We start from the raw sequence: 17139 nt of genomic DNA, 5'->3' as shown, positions 1-17139 counted from the left end.
ATCGCCTAACAGGCAGATGCTGAAGACAGACCTGGGGGTCTTTGTTAGACCCCCGGCTGTCATGGAAACCCGACGGCGACCCGCGATTTGTTTGCGGGGGCGCCGATCGGGTGACAGAGGGAGCTCCCTCCCTCTGTCAAACACATTAGATGCCGCTGTCACTATTGACAGCGGCATTTAATGGGTTAAACTGCCGGAATCGGAGCGCGCTTCGATTCCGGCAGTTGCAGCAGGAGCCAGGCTGTGTATAACAGCCGTGCTCCTGCCGCTGATCGCATGGGTACGCTGTCAGTACCCGCGCGATCACAGGACGGATATATCCGTCCTCCTGCGCGAACTAGCAGCTGCTGAGGACGGATATATCCGTCCTTCGGCGTTAAGGAGTTAACTAATGAGTGACCCAGCTGAATACAAGGGTAAACCCTAAGGGTATGTGCACACGATAACGTCAATTACGGCTGAAATTACGGAGCTGTTTTCAGGAGAAAACAGCTCCTGAATTTCAGACGTAATTGCTCGTACTCGCGTTTTGCGAGGCGTCCATTATGGACGTAATTTGGAGCTGTTCTTCATGAAGTCAATGAAAAATGGCTCAAATTACGTCCCAAGAAGTGTTCTGCACTTCTTTGACGAGGCAGTTATTTTACGCGCCGTCTTTTGTTAGCGACGCGTAAAATGACAGGTCGTCGGCACAGTACATCGGCGAACCCAGGGGCGTAGCTAAGGGGGGACAGGCGGGGCATGTGCCCCTGGCGCAGCTTAGAGGGGGGCACCAGCGCCACCTCCTCCTGCACTATAATTGTACCTGTGTCTATGGGACGTTCCGTGCCCGGCCATTCAGCGCCTTTCCATGAGTAAAGCAACTGGTACCTTTTGTACCAGTGAAGCTTCCGTCGATGAAAGTCGCTGAGTGACAGGGAAAAAAGCTTGAAAAAAGTCCAGTTGGACTGAAACGTCGCATGGGTGAATAAATAGCTCTTGCTCTTTTTGGAAGTGCTGCCTCTGTCCATTCTTTGTCTGAGTGACAGGGAAAGTCATCCTGCCCAGCCAATCAGCGCCTTTCATAGACGCTGCGTTCAACCACCAGGAGACCTGCGCAGAAGAGAGCAGGTTTCCATGGCTGCCGGACGGCGTGGGAGCGGGATTAAGGTGAGTTTGAATAGTTTTTTTTTTGTTTTTTTTTCCTTTGTATTGAAAGTTTGGCTGTATCTACGGGGGGGACTTTATCTACACGGGGGGGGGGTACTTTATCTACACGGGGGGGGACTTTTTCTACACGGGGAGGGGCTTTATCTACACGGGGGGGGCTTTATCTACACGGGGGGGGGGGGCTTTATCTACACGTGGGGACTTTATCTACACGGGGGGCTTTATCTATGGGGGGGGCTTTATCTACACGGGGGGGGCTTTATCTACGGGGGGTGTCTATCTACAGAGGGAGGCTATATACTGGGGTGGGCTATCTATGGAGCACCATATACAGGGGTGGGCTATAGCTACAGGGGGGCTATATAGTATATAGCCCCCCTGTAGACATAGCCCACCCCTGTAGATATAGCCCCCCCTGTAGATATAGCCTCCTGTAGATAGATATAGCCCACCCCTGGATATAGTCCTCCTCTGGATATAGTCCCCCTTTGGATATAGTCCCCCTGTAGATATAGCCCACCCCTGTACATAGTCCCCCTGTAGATATAGCCCACCCCTGTATATAGTATCCCACAAATAGCTCCCCCTATAGTGCGCCACAGAAAGCCCACCCCTGTATATAGCCCCCCTGTACATATAGTCCACCCCTGTATATAGTACTCCACAGATAGCCCACCCCTGTATACAGGGGTGGGCTATCTGTGGAGCACTATATACAGGGGTGGACTATCTAGTGGAGCACTATATACAGGGGTGGACTATATGTACAGGGGGGCTATATGCATGGGTGAGCTATCTGTGAAACACTATATACAGGGGTGGACTATATGTGGAGCACTATATACATGGGTGGGCTATATGTGGAGCGCTATATACAGGGGTGGACTATATGTGGATCACTATATACAGGGGTGGGTTATATGTGGAGCACTATATACAGGGGTGGACTATATGTGGAGCACTATATACAGGGGTGGGCTATCTGTAGAGCACTATATACAGGGGTGGGCTATATCTACAGGGGGCTATATACAGGGTTGGGCTATACGTGGAGCACTATATACAGGGCTGGGCTATATCTACAGGGGACTATATACAGGAGTGGGGTATCTGTAGAGCACTATAGGGGGAGTTATTTGTGGGACACTATATACAGGGGTGGGCTATATGGGCGCGCTATCTACAGGGGGCTCTATGGCAGGCACTATCTACAGGGGGCACACACAGTGTGTGTGTGGGACAAGGTTGTATTGTGCTATTATAATTAGAGGTGCAGTGTATAGCGCTATTATATTTAGGGGCGTAGTGTGTGGTATAATGATAACTTTATATTTATTTATAGGTGCAGAAATGTTGGAAAAGTGAGAAGCTGAAGACATGTGAGTGGCAAACTGCAGAAATGGGCTGTGACCGGGAGAAGTCATCATAGAGGTCTGGACCGGATGGAGAAAAAGAACTAGAATCTGAGACGTCACCGGTGAGTCACTTAATGTAAATATTTATTCCGCCTCTAATCAGTAATGTAGTTACTGTATAATCTGCAGCGAGATGATGGGTGGTATGATTATGATATGATTTATTTTTTGTGAAACAGCATCTCCCAGCATATCCTTGCCATTGTTCGGGCCATGCTGGGAGCTGTAGTTTTACGTCGTACACACCTATACGGCAGGGGTTGCACTAAATTGAGCTGTATTTGTGCTGGTGCTGTATTTATGTACTGAGCTTGGTTCTGGGGCTGTATATATGTATTGAGCTTGGTTCTGGTGTTGTATATAGAACCCTATTGCTTGTAAAATGTACAAATGTTTTTATGCTCGCGTTACATAAAAAGAAATGTGGAAAAGAAATGACACGTCGATTGGTAGAGAAAACAAACACGGCGAGGGGGAAGTAGATGTCGGGAAAGAGGTGGGGGGGGGGCGGCGCCAAACTGAATCTTTGCCCCGGGTGCTGGAGAACCTAGCTACGCCTCTGGGCAAACCCATTGAAATGAATGGGCAGATGTTTGCCGACGTATTCAAGGCTTTTTTTCAGACGTATTTCGAGGCTGATAATTTGCTGAGGTAATCGGGAGAAATTTCACCCCATGCTTCCAGAAGGCCCTCCCACAAGTTGGATTGGCTTGATGGGCACTTCTTGCAAACCATACGGTCAAGCTGCTCCCACAACAGCTCTATGGGGTTGGGATCTGGTGACTGCGCTGGCCACTCCATTCCAGATAGAATACTAGCTGCCTGCTTCTTCCCTAAATAGTTCTTGCATAATTTGGAGGTGTGCTTTGGGTCATTGTCCTGTTGTAGGATGAAATTGGCTCCAATCAAGCGCTGTCCACAGGGTATTGCATGGCATTGCAAAATGGAGTGATAGCCTTCCTTATTCAAAATCCCTTTTACCTTGTACAAATCTCCCACTTTACCACCACCAAAGCAACCCCAGACCATCACATTACCTCCACCATGCTTGACAGATGGCGACAGGCACTCTTCCAGCATCTTTTCAGATGTTCTGTGTCTCACAAATGTTCTTCTGTGTGATCCAAACACCTCAAACTTCGATTCGTCTGTCCATAACACTTTTTTCCAATCTTCCTCTGTCCAATGTCTGTGTGATTTTGCCCATATTAATCTTTTCCTTTTATTAGCCAGTCTCAGATATGTCTTTTTCTCTGCCACTCTGCCCTGAAGGCCAGCATCCCGGAGTCGCCTCTTCCCTGTAGACGTTGACACTGGCGTTTTGCGGGTACTATTTAATGAAGCTGCCAGTTGAGGACCTGTGAGGCATCTATTTCTCAAACTGGAGACTCTAATGTACTTGTCTTGTTGCTCAGTTGTGCAACGGGGCCTCCCACTTCTCTTTCTACTCTGGTTAGAGCCTGTTTGTGCTGTCCTCTGAAGGGAGTAGTACACACCGTTGTAGGAAATCTTCAGTTTCTTGGCAATTTCTCGCATGGAATAGCCTTCATTTCTAAGAACAAGAATAGACTGTCGAGTTTCACATGAAAGCTCTCTTTTTCCAGCCATATTGAGAGTTTAATCGAACCCACAAGTGTAATGCTCCAGATTCTCAACTAGCTCAAAGGAAGGTCAGTTTTATAGCTCCTCTAAACAGCAAAACTGTTTACAGCGGTGCTAACATAATTGCACAAGGGTTTTCAAGTGTTTTCTAATCATCCATTAGCCTTCTAACACAGTTAGCAAACACAATGTATCATTGGAACACTGGAGTGATGGTTGCTGGAAATGGGCCTCTATACACCTATGTAGATATTGCATTAAAAAACAGACGTTTGCAGCTAGAATAGTCATTTAGCACATTAACAATATATAGAGTGTATTTTTTTATTAATTTAATGTTATCTTCATTGAAAAAAACTGTGCTTTTCTTCCAAAAATAAGGAAATTTCACATATAAAACACACACATTTACACACTTATACACATATATACACACTCATACATACACTTAACTTCTATGTAGGATCTCTAATGCAGACAGTCTCATATATAGACGAGAATCATATATATCTACACAGATACACACACACACACACACACACACACACACACAAACATTTACACACTCATACACACACTTACCTTCTATGTAGGATCTCTAATGCAGTCTCTTGAAGCAGCAAGGGCTTTACAACATGCCCCATCCCAGGACAGTAGATATAACCAGCTGCAGAAGTAGCTGGTCTGTTAGAAGAATACGGAGACCCAGCACACGAGAGAAGGGGGGCACAGGAGAGGGAAGCAAGGGCACACAGGAGAGGAGGGGGATACAGGAGACACAGAAGAGGGACACAGGAGAGGACTAGAAACTGAGCTTCCTCTCTGCAGACGCTGAGGCTGTGAACTCTCCCCTCCCCCACTTCTCTGTCCCGACTGCTTCAGACGAAAGGGAGAGAGAGAGAGGACGTAGTTTGTATTGAGGAGAGAGCGCTCGACCACTCCTCCAGCAGACCTGCTCCTCTCTGGCGGCGTGTGCTGCATACAGCGTCAGAGAGGAGGAGGAGAGTTCTTACAGATGTGTCCATCATGTGGCACGTCTGCTAAGTAAAATAAGAAATGCCCCCGATCCAGTCCGTCCTTGGCTCAAAATGCCGCCCCCCACTTTCAGCTAGGCTGCGCCGCCTGAGGCTGTCGGCTCACCTCGCCTCATAGTAGGTGCGGCACTGGGGGCACTGCGCTGTGTGGGGGCACTATAAGTGCATTATATTGTGAGAAGAGACTCTAGGGACATTAAACTGAGTGTAGGGAGCATTATGGGAGCATTATATTGTGGGGAGGTACAATGGGGGCACTATACTATGTGGAGAGGATCTATGGGGGCTTTATACAGTGTGAGGAGGGCATTTTGGGACATTATACTGTGTGAGGAGGCACAATAGGGGCATAATACTGTGGTGTGTGACACTATTGGGGCATTACACTGTGTGGGGAGGCACTATGAGAGCATCATACTGTGTGGGGGTGCAGTGTACTGTGTAGGGTACCATATTGGTCAATTTTACAGTGAAATTTACACTACTTTAAATTATTTATACTATATTCTAGATTTTGAACTTTCGTTGATTTGATTGGTCAGTGCTTGGTCTAGGGAGCCAGCTAAGACTCTGAATCGTTAAAGGATAACTACACCTTCAACAAACTTTGTTTCTGATTGGCTTTTCTCGGAAAGCCGATGTAACAGTTTACAGACTCAATAGAAAGTCTATGGTCCCATACATCGCTACATCGGCTTTCCGAAAAAAACAAAACGATCAGAAACAAAAGTTTGTTGAAGGTTTAGTTACCCTTTAACCATTTAGAGATCACACAGTCTTGTCGTCCCTGTCTGCCAAGAGCTGAAGAGTGCGAGCATGCGCGCACAGCTCCAAGCTGCGCGTGTGCACACACACGCTCTCGAACTCTTGCCGTGACACTGTCCAGAGCTGATTGGACAGTGTCACAGCGATGTTACCTGACACCTTGCCAATTACACGCCCCATTGACAGTTCAGGGGGTTATTTAAATATGGGGCGCCAAATATAACGGCACCAATAACTAAATAATGGAGGAGGATAGCAAAAAAAAAGTAAAGTGCACCAGGATTTGTGCAGCCCTGCCTATTATATGCTGCACTCAGCTGCACATGTATGGGCAGGTGAAAGGTTCTCTCTAAACTGGCTATATACACTAAGTATCAGCCAAACAATGGCCAAGCACACTTGACAGCAGCTGTCAGCCAAACCTCACCCCACACGCAGTAGATACTATACATTAGATGGCAGTGCTTATCTCCATAGAGAATAAAGGATAAATCATTTTGAAAATCAGCATGTCTGATCCTATTTCCTCCCTGATGTCACGCCCATGGCCGCGGGGCGCCAGGCTCCCTCACCTCCTGACGCCTGCAGCCATGGAACTGTGAGCGCTGGTTCACATCTCCTCCTCAGGAGATGCCAGCGTTCACTTCTGCTTCTCCTGGCTGGGTCCCGTAGGGTGCGCGAGCAGGCTCGTGCCCACTTTTAAAGGGCCAGCACGCGCACCTGAAATTAAGTCAAAATTAACCCATGAGCCCCTGGACTATAAGAGGGGCCCAGCCCCTTCCTCCCTTGCCTGAGCCTTGTTGTCGTTACTCTAGTCTGTCTATGCAAATGGCCTCATAATTGTTTTCCAATTCCCAGTTCCAGTTCCCGTTCCTGTAACCTGTATCCCGTGCTATCCTGGTCAAGTGCCGTGCTGAGCTGAAGTCGTGCTGTGCTGAGTACCACGCCTGTCCTGCTACACCATGCCTGGCGCCTGCCTATTGCCTGCCTCCTGCCTAGTTCCAGCCAAGCCTGTCTTGCTACTGTCTGAGATACCACAGGTACACTATACGAACTATAGACTGTGACCTGTGTCTTGTTGGCCAGCTGCCATACCATCAAGGCGGTACGGCCCAGTGGGTCCACATACCCAACGTGACACCTGAAGACTGTTGGGATGCCTTTATACACATTGGAGTAATGTTCAACAACAAGTGGCTTCGGAGCCACATGTGGCTTTCTGGAACCCTGTTTGTGGCTTTTCAGCTTCCCTAGTGGCACCAGCAATGTCAAATAATTCCTGAACCATGGCACTAGGGTCAAAACAAAATCTATGGTAACTAATATTACAGTAAATGCCATATGACTCAGTCATGTGTTTTTCCGTTTAAATACCTAGAGTGGCCCAACACCACCTGTCAAAATTGAAAAAGCCCCTGAGCAAGAAAAGTTGGGGACCTCTGGATTAGAAAGTTAGATAAACCTGTAATTGGCAGGTTCAGACTTCTTTCATTTAATGTACTTGGCAAGTTTTACTCCAGATACAGCTGAAGACGACTGTGCACATAGTATATGGAGCAAAGATGACTATTTCCAATAAAATTAATTTATATTAATAATGTGTACATAATTTTTTTAAATGTTTAATATTTCTATATTTTTTGAATGTCATTGTTAGCATTTATGTTACTTTTAAAATTAAATTATATAATTTGCATATTATAAAGCTTAATTGTTCTGAGTTATAAAAAAATGAATTAGAAATAAAAAAAACAACTCTTACGTTAGGAATAATGTATATGTAATTATTTTTAGTTGAAATGTTTTGCTATCAATCATAATGGTAATACTATGTCTACTCCATGTGTAATTTATTACAGTCTTACAGTACTATATCTAAATCATTTATGATACAAACAAAATTAATATAAGTTGTCATGGTGGCAGACTGGCAGAATTTATAATACACTTTATAACTGGTTAGAAACATCAATATCCAGAATTAACTTTACAGTAACATAATTTGCTATACAGATTTTCTCATTTGCAATTATTTTCTATGACTTATTATATGATTATGATGATTCTTATTAATATTATTATCATTATTATTATTTTTATTAATGATAGATTTATTAAATTGTAAATAATGCAGATTTTTTTAAAATATACACTAAATAATGACTATTTCCATCTCTAGACTGGCGGTGCACATGAGAAATATTTGATGGTAGTGGATGTGCTGATCTTTGGTTTTTTTTCTACTTCTTTCCTAGGGATTAATACTTGCTACAAGTGATTATGAAGATATTTTTTTAGTGACATCCAAAATTGTACCATTTACATTTTTATTTTACATCTCCTGGCACTTCATTTTAGGACTCTGTATGACTCATATCATTTATTTTAACTTTATTTTTAGTTTTTGAGTGGGATTATATGTTCTGTGCAGGGGTAGACATTCTGCCTGTGCAGCATGCTTAAATAGGATCTACACTTTCAAACTTTTGATAGGTCATAGAGAGCTATGACATATTAACGGTGGGCGCTGAGACCCCAAAGGTGCAGAAGCGCTCAGCTGAGCGCTGTGCTCCTTCAGCTGTGATCAGCGCTTATCATTAGGCTGAAGATGGCTTACATAAATTGTCTGTGTATGCTGTCTGCACCGATCCAGACTTTTAATATGTCTCTATGACATACAAATTTTGATGAATGTGTAGTTTCTCTTCAAGCTTTGCTGGAGCCTTGAATGGCCCAAAGATACAACCCTACTACACAGATTACATAGACATTGCATAATCTGCATTGGCCAGTCACAGGGCCTTTATGAATGACTAAATTGCTCTTTGATTGGCTGATAGCTGAGGCTACAATGTCTGTATACTTGAGAAATCTGCAGCCATGTCCCGAGATGGAGGAGCAGAAGAGGAGAAAGAAGGTGGAAACTAGAGGGAAAGTTCCCGTCACTATTTTAGACAACAAGAGATGTTACCAATAAAGCACATTGTCGGGACAAGTCCGCTTTATTATTAGCCCAGAATTCACAAAAGCATATCACCATAGCCTTATAAAGAAGACAGAAGACTCATAGTTATAAGTCTGTAGTCATGAGGGAAGCCCTCCCCCGCCTCTCCCCACCTTCTTCACCAGTGGTTGACGGGCTTCCTTTAAATATGAAAATACACGGCATTCAGTCACAGGTGAGGATAGCATGGCAGCCTGTCAATCACTGGTGGTATATTTACCTGCTCTTACTGTATATAATAAAGCATGGCCTCTATTAGTAACATGTGAGCTTTTTATAATTTTATTTTATGCAAATATATAGTGTGAAATTGTCTTTGTAGAATAAGATTCAGAATATACCACTTTACCACAATGCTTCTTTAATGTCGGTTGAAAATGACCTTAATTTAACTGCAAGGTCACAAATAAACCTCGACACTGAAACAATTTGTATTTATCTGTCTTTATATCTGAATGCTACGTTATCACCAGGAAGGTCTATTTCTCTCTTTCTCGTGTCTGTTTTCATCATTGTCTTTTATTTGTTCTTAATACATAGTTTTTTAAAAGCAATGATTCGAAAATGGATTTCCACCGGCTCAGGCAGCTCATCGTTCTGTAAAGTATGTATTGATTACAGTGTGTCAAATACATTACTGTCCTTACAGTGTGATTCATATTTGGTTTCCAGCCCAGAAAACTGAGCCATATCATGAACAATTGGCTGGAGATTCATACCGGTATATAAATCTTGTCAAGGTTTGAACACCTATCTTTTCTTTAAATGTGATTTAGAGAATTCATCTTTACACTATCCTATCTATGGGGAAGACACTATCAATAAGACTTCTTTATTGTAAATCATTACCCCTGTGCAGTAGGCTCTGCTTTTGCATGAACAAGCAAATGTCACGGAAGAGATCCTTATACAGTCAGCAAGAACAGAGAATGCACAGTATGCACTTTACTGCACTGCAGTTAAATTCATTAGAGAATATGCCTGAAAGCTAACAGTAACTTATTGAGGAATATAATCCACTAGAATTCAAGTGTAAACTAAATTGTTTTATCTACAGTATATTTAGATGCCAAACTTATTTATATTTAGATGCCAAACTTATTTGCCTTAAACTGGTTAAACACAGTCTAATTTTTATACTCAATCCAACTCAAAATTAAAAGGGAGCATGTATAATTAAAATGGCAGTACACAAATTAATTTTCCTCTATCTGACCAGTCATAAAAGAGGCATATATTACAAGATATCTACAACTATGAAAATTATTTTTAACATGGAAAATTGTTTATTAGAAAATTGTATGTATTTTAGAAATACTATTTTTGTCTATTGCAATCAAAACTCTTCTTCAGACAATCTGTGTTAAATGATCATACGATGACAATGTATTCTCTGAAAAGACAATAGCTTATTAATACATCAAACTTATCAATTATGGAGAAAATAGTACCAATATATCAAATATGAAATACAATAGCAGCACAGATAATAGAACAACAAAGTACAGTATATACAATTTTAAAAAAGGAACAGCTTACGCTCTATCAAACTCGAGAAACTTAGGAACAAAGCTTAGTATATGGCCTTGGTAGTAACTAGGATGTAATCGCATGTTTGCCAATGGTATAAACTAGTTGCTTTGAAAAGGGGGAGTGTGGGGACATGATCCTGTTAAATGACATCACGCTAGTTAATTCTTAGTCATCTCTTTAATGATGACATCATTCTGAAACCGCTCTAGTTATGTAAATGTAAGCCATTATTAATTCTGAGAATATGAAACAGCTATATCTTTATAGAAAGACGCAGGTAAAATAATCTTATTTATAAAGTAATAGCTAAACAGTATTAAAAACAAGCAGAGTATGGGCACCACACACGTAATAAAATTTACATTGGGTGCTGCGAAAAAAGTGCAAAAAGGATGTAGCAAAAAAAGGGGAGAAAGAAGCACAATTGAACAAAGCGCACACCAAAAGCAATAAATACGAAAATTAAAATAGAAAACTTTATTTAATGATAATAGCACACAAGCTAAAAACAATTAAAAACATACAAAAACAAGCCCATGTAAAATTAACATGGCAGAACCACAGCCACAATATGTGTATCAAATATAATAGGATACAAGGTTGGACATATACTGAACCACGGGTCAAAGAAATTAGCACTGCACTCCTATAATGAAAGATAAATTTTGAAGGACTCAAAACTGAGCCAATCTCTAAATAACTTAAGAAAAGTCAAATGCAATGCACCTTGTGTAATAGTATCCTTTGGATACTTAACATAGGGTAATTATTGTTATTATTATTATTTTTGTACTTGTACTAAACAGTCTCCGTTTGAAACGCATTCTGGAAACAATTATTACTTCTGAAGTTCATGAAACTACTTATAACTTTCTGAAATCGTTATTGCCTAACGATCACGCAGAAGCCTTGATTATAGAAAGGGCACACAGAGTTCTAAGGCCGAAGCCGAAAGATGGAGAACCTCCACGAGACCTCTTATGCCATCTTTTGAACTCTACTCACCGGGATATGGTACTCAGAAAAGCCAGAGAAATCCAAAATTTATCACACAATGGCTATAGTATATTTTGGGACATCTCCTTTGTTACCTTGAACAAATGTAGACAACTTAAACCGATGACCGAAGCATTGAAAAACAAAAATATCCAATATCGTTGGGTTATTCCCATTTGGAATTGCTTTTGTTCTTAACGGCTTTATGAAAACCATCAGACACCCAGAAGACCTTATACGCTTATATGATGAGCTTGGCTTGGATTCCGAATGGCCACTATCCTGGCTGCAGATTACAGATGTAGTATCTTTAACGGATCTTCATAGATCTACTCCTTGGACTCCGGCAAAGGAGAAGACTAGCCGTAAAAGACTTTCCACTCCAGTGGATAAAAGTCTGAATGGGACACCGTAACTCCAAACCTCAAATCATAGTGACTATTACATACTGTATGCACAGAAGAACTACTGTTGTGTCCTTTTTTGACAGGATTTGAATACCTCTTGACAAATAATATGTCTGTTACTTGCTCATTTCCTAATGACATGCATAATTTGTAATTGGTTACACTATATTGTGTTATATATGTTTATCTGTTGCCACAATCAATGAGATCTGGGACGTGCCACAGTTGTTATAATTTCACTTTATTCAAAACATTTCTCCCTCCTTCTATTTCATTATGGTACTTTGTTAGTTAATATAGACACACATAGCTAATAGAACAAGTTCTCATAACACAGCTCCCCCCAGATACCTTTAATAGATTACTTCAGTTGAACATGTCCACAATACACGTCACTGCATTGAATGCAAAGGGGATGAACTCGCCTACAAAAAGATCCAGACTTTTTCAAATATTGAGATCCAAAGATGCAGATGTAGCTATCTTATAGGAAACCTATTTTGTAGCTTGGAAAACTCCCTCACTTCTATCTTCATACTTGCCAAATGGTACCACTCACAACACGATTCTTTGAAAAAACGAGGTGTGACTATTACCTTCGGAAAATCTATCCCATTTACTTTCACTTCCCAATTATCTCATCCTGAAGGAAGATTCCTGTTTGTCAAAGTAATTGATATCTAATACACGGGTTTCAATTCCAGGTATATATGCTCCAAATACCCAACAAGTCCCATGGCTGGTAGAAACATTGAAACAATTAAAATTATTTCAGACCGGAATATGCATTTTAGGAGGCGACTTAAATGTTACTCTGGAACCTTCACTTGACTACTCTAGAGGCTGCACTCAACAATCATAGAGAAGTCTAAAGGTCTTACATAGAGCCCTTTCTTATTTGCAAATGAGAGATGTATGGAGGTCCTCCTTTCCTACCTGTAAAAATTACAGCCATTATTCTGCCCCAGACAATTCTTATCATAGGATTGATTACTTATTTGTCCTGTCCTCCCAGCTCTCAATGGTAAATAATGTGAACATAGGACAAATTGTAGTTTCTGATCATGCTCCAGTTAGCATGAAATTGAATTTGATGTCCTTACCCAAGATATCATATGACTTAATGAAACACTACTAAAAACAGAAAACAGCACACAAAATATATCACGCTGCATTGTTAAATATTTTGAGGAAAATGTTGATGTTCTCATTTCTATGCCGACAGTCCAGCAAGCACATAAAGCAGTGATAAGAGGAGAACTTATTTCACTGGGCTCACGCGTTAAAAAATTACATAGGAAAGAAATAGATGAAACACTAAATAAGATCCTCCAATTAGAAGGTAAACACAAAAAAATCACTAGCTATTCAGGTACAAACTGAACTAGCCGTGTATAGGGAACACCTAAACAGATTTGAAACCTTAGAGCTTCAAAGGCATATTTATATACCCAACATGCCATGTATGTTTATGTCAATATGGGCTCTAAGTTAATGGCTCTTTTAGCAAAAAAGAAAGAGGAACAGACATAGATATATTATATTTGTTCATATAGGGTTTGGAACTTATAGAAACGGACACCATTGCACTTCAGTTTAGAAAGTACTATGAAACTCTTTATAATCTCAGAGGTCACGAGTCGGGCGAAACCTCTGCACAAAGGAATATATTCATTGATAATTTCTTAAAAGATCTACGACTTCCTTCCCTCAAAAGCCCTCAACAAGAGTCATTATCCCAACCTTTTTCTCTCACTGAATTGGAAACGGCCCTTACACACATGCCTCTGGGGAAAAGCCCGGGTCCAGATGGGCTGCCAGTAATGTATTATAAAATCTTAAAGATGAAAGAAGAGCTATTTCCACATCTGTGCCACACATTTAATTCTCTCTCTAACTCAAATCGGTGTCCCAGACAAACTCTAGAGTCACATATTACAATTCCCCCCCAAAGAGGGAAAATACCAAACTCTTTGTAGCACTTACCATTCCATATCGCTTCTGAACGTAGACGTGAATTTATACGCTAAATTAATAGCCAATAGATTAAAGTTACTACTACCAGATTTAATACAACAAGAACAAGTGGGATTTGTGACACAGAGAGAGGGTAAAGACAACACCTTGAGGGTGCTTAATTTAATACAATATGCCAGGAAAAAGAAAATACCACTAGCGCTATTGTCCACTGATGCTGAAAAAGCGTTTGACAGAGTATGGAATACCTGACTTTACTATAAAACAGATTAAGGCCTTATATACATATCTAGCTGTGAGAGTTTGGGTAAATGGTAATCTGTCTCCCTCCTTCAACATAACTAATGGGATGAGGCAAGGCTGTCCATTATCCCCCGTTTTGACTGTCCTCACAATTGAAACATTGATACAATTCATCCGTCAATATGAACAAATAGAGGGAATTAAGATAAGGGAACAGATACACCATACAGCAGCCTTTGCTGACGAGCTACTCATATTAACCACAAACCCTAATAAATCATTCCTAGTTCTAGCTGAAATATTTTATAATTTCAAAGAAATCTCCAACTTTAAGAAACTCTACTAAATCCCTAGCGCTTAACATATCATGTTCTAGAAGAGTGGTGATGGCGGCTCTGGCTACAACTCAATTTCTATGGTTTTCTAACGCCATAAAATTGTTATAGTTGCAGATATCTCCCTCTCCAGAATTGTGCTTCTCTCTCAATTATGTCCCTTTGCTCTCCCATATTGAAAAACTTGTGAACAATTGGAACATCCCTTACATCTCTTGGATGGGGAGATGTAATCTACTAAAGATGTTAATAATTCCCAAATTGACTTATTTATGGCAAACTATGCCCGCTTTTCTTCCACAAATTGCTTTAAAAAAAACTTAATGGAAAGCTGCTGAAATTTGTCTGGAACAGGAAGGGACATAGATTAGCACATAGTACTTTGACTCGCCCAAAGTTTCTAGGGGGAATTAATTTCACAGATATTAAGGTATACTACCATGCCAGTCAATTATATAGAATTATGCACTGGCATAGAAATTCCTATCCTAAACTTTACATCCCCATAGAAGTGAAAATGATTGACTCATTTCTAACACAAAATCTGGTCCGTACCACAACCTCATGCACTGGGAAACCTCAAACTAGCCTGCTCACAAAAGCACCACTTGATGTATGAAAGAAACTATCAAAAGGAAAGGACATTTTCCCAGACCCATCGCCATTGACCAAGTTAGGTGATTTGATAGGGTTACACAATTTGACTGATAACACCAAATCCTCACTCCAAGCAGAATTGAGGTGGACGACTTAAGATGTTCTACAAAATTCTTTGTATATCTGAAGAGCTAAGTTTGATATCTAGCTCTTTTTCGCAAGAGCTGATATATGGCAGTGAAACCTCCGTAAGGATCTACCTCCGTTAGGATCTACCTCCGTTAGAACAACTACAGACAAGGTTTCCACAAGTACACTTGAACCACTTACAGTACATTATATGCAATTATTATCTAACTACAACTTTTTGCTGAAATAAGGATCCTTATGGATGCTTCACTGCGATGTATCAGCTCTTGGGAAAAAGAGCTAGAGAGCAAACTTAGCTCTTCAAATATACAAAGAATTTATAGGCTTAGCTGTGGGCCTTCTAGGTGTATAAATTTACAAGAAACCTCTTTCAAATTAGTAAGTTGATGGTATAAAACACCGGAACTTCTCCATAGAATTCACAGCTCAATACCCTCGGAGCGTTGGAGATGTCATAAGCAGGTCGGCTCATATACTCTTATCTGGTGGGACTGTGATTTAATTAAACCCTTCTGGTGTGAGGTGGAACACATATTGAAAACTATTTGCCCCCACACTCCCCCATTAGCCATCCTGCTTCTGTTCCTGAATCATTCACCAGGATCCCTGACCCCCACTAGCAAAACTCTGTGGTTACATTTACATTTGGAAGCCAAAGCCATGAGTCCTCTGTACTGGCGTAAAGAAGAAATATCTTCTACTGCACATTGGTTGAAAAAAAAAATGGCACAAATATCCAGATTGGAAGAATTGAGTTTTCTTGCACAGAGAAATACTGGTAAATATCACAGAATTTCGCTCCCCTGGCTTAACTACCTATCTGACCCCAACGGTTACGGTAGCCATATGACTGAGTAGTACTTTATTTGGTCTAGGATCAACACCCAGATTCCTAGAAACACAAAAAACTGAATTTATCCCCTTCAGTAATTCAACTATACTTTTCAACACCTTATTAATTCAGGACATGCTCGGAGGACTAGATCTACAGTTAAATATTTGGTAAATGCTATTGATTCTTGGAAGCCCAAGAGTAATAATCTGTTTTATGCATTTGAAAGATGATATGTGAACTTACTTATTTGATATGTAATGTCTTATTTTTTACTTTGATTGGAAAAGATTGTTATTATTCTAAAACAGAGATAATAAACAGAGATTTGAAGCAAAAAAAGAAGTAATCTCACTATCATGATTTAACCCCTTGGGTTCTAATTTATGTAGGGTATGGATCTGGTATTTACTCAACACCTTTGTCTGAACTGGAACCTGTTCTAAAACTTAGTATTTTAAATATGCTAGCTAGTTTGTAAGGAGAAGGACTAGGTCGTATTAGATTTTGACATCTTATATTAGACTTGTGTTGTAATATGCTGTCTTGGGGAGTCTCTCTGACATATACAATATCTCCTGGGTATTCGATCATATAACCCACATAGGTGGAAACACAAGTTAAATATCTTTCAAAGAATAGGTCTTGCCAGTTCTAGATGGGTATACTTTATCTCCTCTCATAATATTGGAATACTGCGCACAATGAAGACAGTAAGGTTACATATTTTTAAATGTTTAGACAGTTTTGTCTGGTAAAAACAGATTCCCAAACTCTATTGTAATGGGATGGGCTCTGGAAAGAATGTCTCCTTATTATATGGTGTAATTTATAGGCATATGGGTGATATGCATGTATAAATTGGAAGCAGCCACTTGATTTATTAACTTTTTCCACAGATATAACTGTTCTTACAGAACTTAGGTTTGTAGGATATCCTTTTGCCTCAAATTTAGCAGATATCTCCTACAGGCACAGTTCACTTTTGGTTGGATCATTACCTATCCTTTGTACCCTTTGTTAATTGAGCCTTGGGTAAGGAGTGTTTGCTAGTTTTGGGATCATTACTGAAGTGTAAGAGTAAATTAATGCCATAGAAA

The sequence above is a fragment of the Rhinoderma darwinii genome, chromosome 5 (genome assembly GCF_050947455.1).
Source record: "Rhinoderma darwinii isolate aRhiDar2 chromosome 5, aRhiDar2.hap1, whole genome shotgun sequence".
NCBI lineage: Eukaryota > Metazoa > Chordata > Amphibia > Anura > Rhinodermatidae > Rhinoderma > Rhinoderma darwinii.
The sequence above is the reverse complement of the archived record's forward strand: the minus strand, read 5'-3'. Positions refer to the sequence as shown.